The sequence below is a fragment of the Triticum aestivum genome, chromosome 6B (genome assembly GCF_018294505.1).
Source record: "Triticum aestivum cultivar Chinese Spring chromosome 6B, IWGSC CS RefSeq v2.1, whole genome shotgun sequence".
Classification (NCBI taxonomy): Eukaryota; Viridiplantae; Streptophyta; class Magnoliopsida; order Poales; family Poaceae; genus Triticum; species Triticum aestivum.
In genome coordinates, this window is record NC_057810.1 from 214,054,058 (window position 1) to 214,062,691 (window position 8,634).

The window sequence follows — 8,634 nt, forward strand, 5'->3', positions numbered from 1 at the left end:
CCGGAAACAACAATCCGGACACAACCGCACATTCTGACACAATCGGCGGTTCTGCCAATGAAACAACACCTTCAGCCCATGAAATAATGGCAGTCATTGCCCCGTGGACCGAGCCATTCCTAGCTTACCTAACTAGGCAGGAACTTCCCAAGGACCAAAACGAAGCCCGCTGCATAGTACGGCGATCTAAAGCCTATAAGGTCCACGAGGGAGAGCTCTATAAGAAAAGCACAACCGGAGTCCTTCAAAGGTGTATCTCCGAAGAGGAAGGGCAAAATCTTCTGGCTGAAATTCATGCCGGACTCGGTGGGCACCACGCCGCAGCCCGGCCCCTTGTAAGCAAGGCCTTCCGTACAGGATTTTATTGGCCAACGGCCCGGACAGACGCTCAGGACTTAGTCCAACGACGCGTCGGTTGCCAGCTCTTTGCTAATCAAAGCCACATGCCACCCACCGCCCTGAAAACTATACCCATCACCTGGCCGTTCGCGGTCTGGGGGCTTGACATGGTTGGACCCCTTAAAGGAGGAACCCACAAGCAAAAATACCTATTGGTCATGGTGGATAAATTCACCAAATGGATAGAGGCCAAGCCAGTTAACATGGCCGAATCCGGACCCGTGATAGACTTCATATCAAGGGTAGTACACCGTTACGGTGTCCCCCATAGCATCATCACTGTAACGGCACAAACTTCACGGCCGACGAGGTTAAACTCTGGTGCAAAAACACGGGCATCAAGCTCGACTACGCTTCAGTCTATCACCCTCAAACAAACGGTCAAGTCGAGCGAGCAAATGGTCTAATTATGAGCAGCATCAAACCCAAACTAGTGCGGTCCCTCAAGGAATCTAACACGCACTGGGTAGAGGAGCTCGACTCCGTACTCTGGGGGCTGCGGACCACGCCGAATCACACTACCGGATTCACACCATTTTTATGGTATACGGCGCAGAGGCAGTTTTGCCCTGCCACATAATTCATGACTCACCTCGCGTGCGCATGTACGAAGAAAGAGAAGCCGAGCTGGATCGGCGGGACAGTTTGGACGCCTTAGAGGAAGAGCGCGACGTGGCAAAAGCTCGTTCCGCATTTTATTAACAGCAGGCTCGAAGATATCGAAGCAGAGAAGTACGGGCCAAAACTTACAATGTTGGCGAACTAGTTCTACGCCTGCCGGACAAGAAAAAGGACAAACTCAAGCCCAAATGGGAAGGTCCCTTCATCATCGACCAGGTCCTGACCGGCGGAGCATACCGTCTGCGAAACACATCGAATAACCGACTCGAGCCGAACCCATGGAACGCAGCCCGTCTCCGAAGATTCTACGCCTAGCGCCGGACTCTGAGTTCGTCTCCTTCCTCCGTCTACATTTTGTACTTTAGCTCTCTTTTATTTCTCTCTTTCTCCCTCCTTTTTTGTTAAAGCCTTTGGAGGCTCGTTTGCGCATTGTTCGCACACACTTGATGTGCTACTCACACTCATTATACCTGAGGGCTTCTTTAACAGAAGCTTATCTGTACGGGCTTTATGCCCAACACATGTGTCACACTTCCGCATGTACCTTTTATTCACCATTATATGCATCAATATGACTTAAGTTTTGGCCAAAGCTGGGTTGCCTAGCTCCTGTGCTTACCCCTACGTTCCCAATTGTTCGGCTAGGAGGTAAAGGGAGCACCTATGCGATTGTTACTACCGGGTCAGCCAGATGTGTACCTCAGACTGGGTGAAGCCGAAAGCTAGCGTTCTTAAGGGAATATTCGGTCGGTGAACTAAAAGAAAATTTCTTACCTATTTATTTATCTGCCCCCAGATGCTTTCTTGCTTTTTTTTGCAGTCCGGACATGCACTTTAGGGCATGCCTCCCAGGGAAAGGAACCCCTAACAGAACTATTCTCCCTGGAAGATGTTTCTTACTAACCATGTAATATAACATAACTAGTTGGGCACTTGTCTGATAAAGCACTAATGACCCCTATGCCTGGTCTCCACGCATGCCCCGGTTTCTTTACAACCGCGAGGGTATTCGGACACACTCCGGACTGTCGGGTCCAAAGGTTGAAGCGAAAAGGTCCGCAATGACAAACGATCTACAATCCGGCTAGAAGGCATTTTACATGTCATTTTAAATTACATAGTCAAATTGACTGATTGTATTCCTCTTCAATACCATCTAACAGGCTGTCTAGTTTCCAGTCCCGCTGGGAATACTTTGCGGCCAACTCTACTTGGCCGTACATTAAGCTCACAGGGATTTCCTTCCCATCGGGCCCCATAGGTCCAACCTCGGCCATGTGGTTTGGATCAGCCTTCGTGTACCCCGTCTTCACCATGGCCCAGGCCTCCCTGGCGCCTTGACGGCAGGACGATATCTTCCATAGACGGAAGCGCCGCTGTCCTCCCTAAAGCTTCTCCGCAAGCCCTCCAAGATCCTCGGGTAGGGAGACGGACGGCCATAAAGCCTGGGCGACGCCACTCATCACCTGCCGAACTCGTTCGTGCAGTTGCAGCAGCTTGGGAAGTAGGTCACCCATTGAACCGGGCATTTCCTCTGCAGGACGGCCTGTGAGCATACCTACAGACATATTCCTGTTAATCGACTTCCTCGCCGAACTCTTCTTTTCAAAAGTTCGTTCAAGCACTTACTATAAATGCCGCGACAAAGCCGCAGATTCTCCTTCACGGAGTAAGACAGCTGGACCCGAACATCTTTCAGTTCCTTGCCCAGCTGAGTGTTGGCATCTTGGAGGTTATTTTTCTCCTGCCGCACCCTTGTAAGCACCTTCTCGCCGGCCTTTAGCTGGCGCAGTAGCTGCTGCTTGTCCGGATCTAGTCCGGCGCCATCTGCAATATCATTGTCAGACATACACATACGCCGCACTTCACAAACTACTTATCTTTCGAAGTATATATTACCAGAGGGGATCTCCGTGGCTCCCCCTGTGGCGGCTAGTGCAGCCTCAAGTTGGGCCTTGCACCCTTGAAGCTCCTGGGACATGTGGGTATTCTTCTCCATAAGATCCTGCATAACAAATGATCCTTAAATCAGTTATTCTAACTATTTTAAGCCTCGGGGGCTACTGGCATATATAACTGTCAAAATTCCTCACCCGTATGTCTTTTACATACTGCTCCGTGGCTCTGGCTAGACCATCTTGAGCAGCACGGAGGTGCGCATCTCCCGAATTAAAGGCATTTAACGCCTTCGGGGAGAAGCATGCGTCACGAAGAACTGTCCGGCGGCGCCTGTGATTCATGGCACTCTCCTCCTCAGATCTGGTGGCGGACAACCTGCTGGCGTCCTCCGTTGAAGGAGCACCCGACGCGCGCCTTGCGTTCGCCTCCCCCTCCGGACCTGGCGTTGGAGCCTGGCCGGCAGAGGTTTGATTGGCAATCTCTCCGGACATAGTCCGGCGAGCGCTCTTTCTCCTGAAAAAAACACGAGCGTCAATATGCCTTCTAGGAATCTTTCCCGGAAACGTGGTGGCACGCCATACCGTTGCGGCGACGTCTCGATTCGCGCCGCTCTTCTCTTCCGCCTGCTGGGCCGAGCTGCCCCTTGTTGGCCAGCCGCCGCGGGTTCGGCTTCCCGCCTCGAAGGCACCTCCTGCGGAACACCATTGGTATACGGTGGTCAGAGATAAGCATGGATGAGTAATGGTATCAGGACTCCGGTCACAATTACCTGGGAAACCGGAGATATTCCGGGGTAGTCGGCCGTAATGGCGACCAAAGCATTGTCGATGCTCAGTTGGTGGAACACCCCATCGATCAGCTCCACCTTTATGTCCGGATCCTCTTTAGAGGCCGGATCGAGGGATCGTTCCGGATCCTCGGGTTGTGGAGCCAGGCTGTGTATGTCCTCTACGGCCCGGCGCAGTTCCTGCGTCAAAATCACAAAGTGAGACACTTAACTTTGGGAATATGGATCGGTTAGACAAACGTCCGCTTACCCAGCTCCGAGGGTTGTTCATGGAAAATCCGTTCAATGGACTAGCACGGAGGAAGTCCTCCTTCTCCCCTTTTTACAGGCCGGACATGATCTTCACCAGATCGGCGACCGATCTCGGCCCCTTGCCTCCATGACGGGCGGCATCATCCTCCCCGTTGAAATCCCACATAGGGTGGCCCCTATACTGGAGTGGCTGCACCCCTCGCATAATGCATGTGGCCATGACCCCGATCATGGTCAATCCGGAATGAGCCAATAACCTTATCCGGCCCATCAGATATTGGACGTCCCTATCATTCTCCCGTCGAGGGCTCCGCGGGCGCCAGCTCAGGCGTTTCTTCAGAGGAGCGTTGCTGAACTCCGGGAGGCCGATCCGAACTGGGTCCGGCAGCGGGGCGTCTTCCATATAAAACCATCCTGAAGGCCAGTCTTCAGACGCCTTCTTCGGGGTTCCGGATAGATATCCGGTCCCAGCGATGCGCCATAGTTCGGCTCCGCCCACTTGATATATCGACCCCTAATGAGAACGGGGTACGAGGCAAAATAATCTTTTCCACAGCGCAAAATGGGCCTCGACGCCCAAGAACAGCTCGCAAAGGGCCACGAAGCCCGCGATGTGCAGGATGGAGGCAGGCGTAAGGTGGTGAAGCTGGAGCCCATAGAACTCCAGGAGCCCCCGGAGAAACGGATGTATGGGAAATCCGAGTCCCCTTATTAGGTAAGGGACGAAGCATACCCGCTCTCCTTTGGAGGGATTGGGAATGCTCTCCACCTGCTTTCCGCCCTTGTAAGTGGCGAGTCCGGCTCGAACCGGAACCATAAAGGCCTGGGGAAGAAATCCCTCGGCTTGAAGCGTCACTAGCTCACTATGCGGGACTGATCATCTCCCCCAATCTCCTGGCTGAGGGCTGGAAGCGCGAGAGGAGGAGCCGCGTCGACTGTCCATGATGGAGTGGATTTTTGTCAGAGGCGCTTCGATGAATACTCGCGAAGGAAGGATGGTGTGGTTCGGATCTAGATCCTCACCTCTCTTTATAGGCAGCTTATTTGCGCAGCTAGGGGGTGGAATGTAAAAATACCCTGGCTTTTCGCATTCGTACGACACGTGGAAGATGGCCATTATTGGATGTGGAAGCCAAGGAGCGCATCATTTATAAGAAGCCAGACACCATTCGGCGACTACATGGAATTTGGAGAAGAACCCGCCTTGCAATGCCGAAGACAATATGCGCGCCGGACTCGTCGTCATTGAAGCCTGGTTCGGGGGCTACTAAGGGAGTACTGGACTAGGGGGTGTCCGGATAGCCGAACTATCATCATTGGCCGGACTCCATGACTATGAAGATACAAGATTGAAGACTTCGTCCCATGTCCGGATGGGACTTTCCTTGGCGTGGAAGGCAAGCTTGGCAATACGGATATGTAGATCTCCTACCATTGTAACCGACTCTGTGTAACCCTAGCCCTCTCCGTGTCTATATAAACCGGAGGGTTTTAGTCCGTAGGACACAACAATCATGCCATAGGCTAGTTTCTAGGGTTTAGCCTCCTTGATCTCGTGGTAGATCTACTCTTGTACTACCCATATCATCAATATTAATCAAGCAGGAGTAGGGTCTTACCTCCATCGAGAGGGCCCGAACCTGGGTAAAAACATCGTGTCCCTTGCCTCCTGTTACCATCCGCCTAGACGCACAGTTTGGGACCCCCTACCCGATATCCGCCGGTTTTGACACTGACAAAGGGCGCCACCAGTCGGCGTCCGGGATGTAGCACCGTGGTCCTGGCGAAGGGGCGGCTCGTCGTTCCGCCGGACAGGCGCTTTAGCGCGACAGCCGGCTTCGTGCTGCGCGGCGGCCGCGTCTTGGAGCTGCTGGACTCGCTTAGTCATGTGGCGACGCTCGTCACCCTCGTACTTGTCCAGCTCATCCATCATCGCCTGGGCGTCCCGGATGTTCTCTACAGGCGTGGCGTAGACGGGGTGTTGTGCCCCGAACATGCTGGCAATGGTCGCGCCATGCTGCCGGATCGAGCCGATGCGGCTAGGCCCCTCAGGGGAGGGTATGCTACCAACGGCCCGGTCCATCTCGCGCCGGTAGGCGTCTGAGAGGCGTCGCATACTAGCCAGTCGGCCAGCACTCTCGAGGAGCTGGATGCGTCGTGCTTCCAGTGTCTCGGCGTCTGCATCTTCTGGGATGGGTGCCGATAGGTCTTGCAGCGCCGCATCGAGTGGGTCTCGAGCGCCTCCATCCGAGCGCTCGCCACTATTGATGGCAAGCACCTCCGTGACGGTGCTCCCGCCGCTGTGCTCGCGAGGAGGCATCTCGTCGTAGATCACCATGTTGGTGGGGAACACGTCAAGCGATGCCGTGTCGGAATCGACGATCATCGGGTCGGTGGAGCCAACGGACTCCAGCTCCACAGTAGGCTCGCTGGTGACGTGAAGCTGATCGAGGAGGCTGACGAGGCGGCTCTCGGGACAGCCGGTGCCCACGTCGGAGGCCGAATCGTCAGAGAGGTGTATCTCGCCAACAAGGTCGGCGAGGCAACTCGCCGCGCAGGCAATCTCCGCGTCGTGTAGTGTGTTGAGGCTGACGCCGTCGGGCGTGCTGGGCTGGCTTCGCTTGCCAGGAAGGAACAAGGTTCCCGTCCAGAGCAGGTCTCCGGGAGAAGGTGCACCAAGCCCCACGGTGGGCGCTAAATGTCGGGGGTTGGGTGCGACATATGCCAAAGGATGGCTTATCATGGTGGGGCCGAGTAGAACGTCGCCGGTGCCTGGAAGCGGTATAAGGCGTAGACACGTACGCTGGCGCAATTTACCCAGGTTCGGTGCTCTCCTAGGAGATAACACCCCTAGTCCTGCTTTGCGGGGTCTCTGCATGATCACTAAGGCACAAGTGATACAATGGTGCTCCTCGAGCTGTGTGCTAGAGGTGGAAGGAGGCAAGGCTAGCTCTCTTCCTCCTCTAGGGTAGTGGCTAGTTCTAATGGAGTGGGAACCCTTTTGCATGTGTGCCCTGGGGGGTTTATATAGGCCTACCCCCCAGGGGTACAACGGTAATCTGGCCAGGTGCTGGACCCGGCTATCACTGTCTCTGGTCTCCGGCTTCTCCGCCGACTACTGGGGCCCGCCGCTTGGTGAGCCCCGCCGACTGGTCTGGTACGGAGCCGACAGGCTGCTCCCGCCGCTGGCGGGTCTGGTTGGTGGTTGTTCACTGTAGCCGTGCTTCTAATGACGCGGGCTTGGTCAGCTGAGCGTGGCTACAGTCCCGCCGCATGGTGGGAGATCACTGTAGCCACACCACGTCTTATCTGGTTGATGGCGCACGAGCCCGGAGGGAGGGGCTGGCCACCTGACGGAAGCCGGCCTCCCTCAGGTCCGGCTGGTCTGGCTTCTGCCGTCTTCCGTGCTCTCGCTGCCTGGTAGGGCCCACCGCCTGCGGGCCGTACCGACAGGTCGTCGTGGGAAACAGGACTCCGCCTGTCAGGAGTGATGTCAAGGGGGGAGTGGCAACAGTGTCGCGCCGTGCGGAGATCTCCGCCTGTATGGGGCACTGTGGCCACGCCAAGTCTAGGATTCGGGGGTGAGGGACTACACTGTAGCCTCACCCTGTCTTGTCCTCTTGATGAGGGCGCAGGCTCTGAGGGCGCCGGGTGGCCACCTGCTTGACGCCGGCCTCTCTGGAGGCCGGCCGAAAGAAGCCGACCGCTCTTGGTGCCGTCTGCTGGTGCTTGGCCATCCTCCGGTGGCCGGCCGTTAAGCCAGCCGGCTTCCGGAAGGCGGTGCTTCAGTACGAGGTTTTGTGGGGCGAAGCCGGCCCAAAATTATGATAGGTTCAGGGACTCGGGTGAGGCTACCCGTGGCCTATTACTCCGATAGTTCACAAGTACTCGCACCATGCATTGTGTGTGATACTCCTAGCCATCGCAAGAACCTCGTTTGCATTTTCAAAGTTTTTTCTACACACATAATCACACGCGAAATAACTATAGCAACCGTTTGTGTTATTTTCTCTCATCGCAAACAGTTCATCCGAGTGGTCTGTTTGCTGCGTATCACACACATCTTATTTACACGAATCGTTTATCTTCTTTTCACTCATCGCAAACAGTTCATTTATGTGAACTGTATGCCATCTAACACACACACACACACACACACATTGATCTGGCTGACCATTTTGGCTCATCACATACAGTTCATCCGAGTGGTCTGTTTGCCGTCTATCGAACACACTTGATTTGGCTGATCGTTTCTGTTACGTTTTCTAATCATAAATCTGATTTGGCTGATCGTTTCTGTAACGTTTTCTAATCACACTTGATTTGGCCACGTATGACCCAGGCAACTCCAATCTGAATCGTGTTTGATGACCCCACCATCGCAAACAGGTCGTATCATTTTTGACGATTTTCTTACAATACCGTTTGCGATTTATGCATCGCACATAGTTTCGTCGAATGGTCTCTGATTGTAGTGTCGTGTTAGCAACATCCTGTAATCTCTACTCCCAATGGACGAATTGGTTGAATAGTCCCCCCACTTTCAACCGGTTTATTTTCAACCGGTTTTTCTTCGTCCCACCTCCCACCAGCCCCTCCCACCGGTTTTTCTCTTTTCTCGTCTGACCGGCAATACCCAACGTATTTATGGTAATCAATCATAATTAATAAATTAC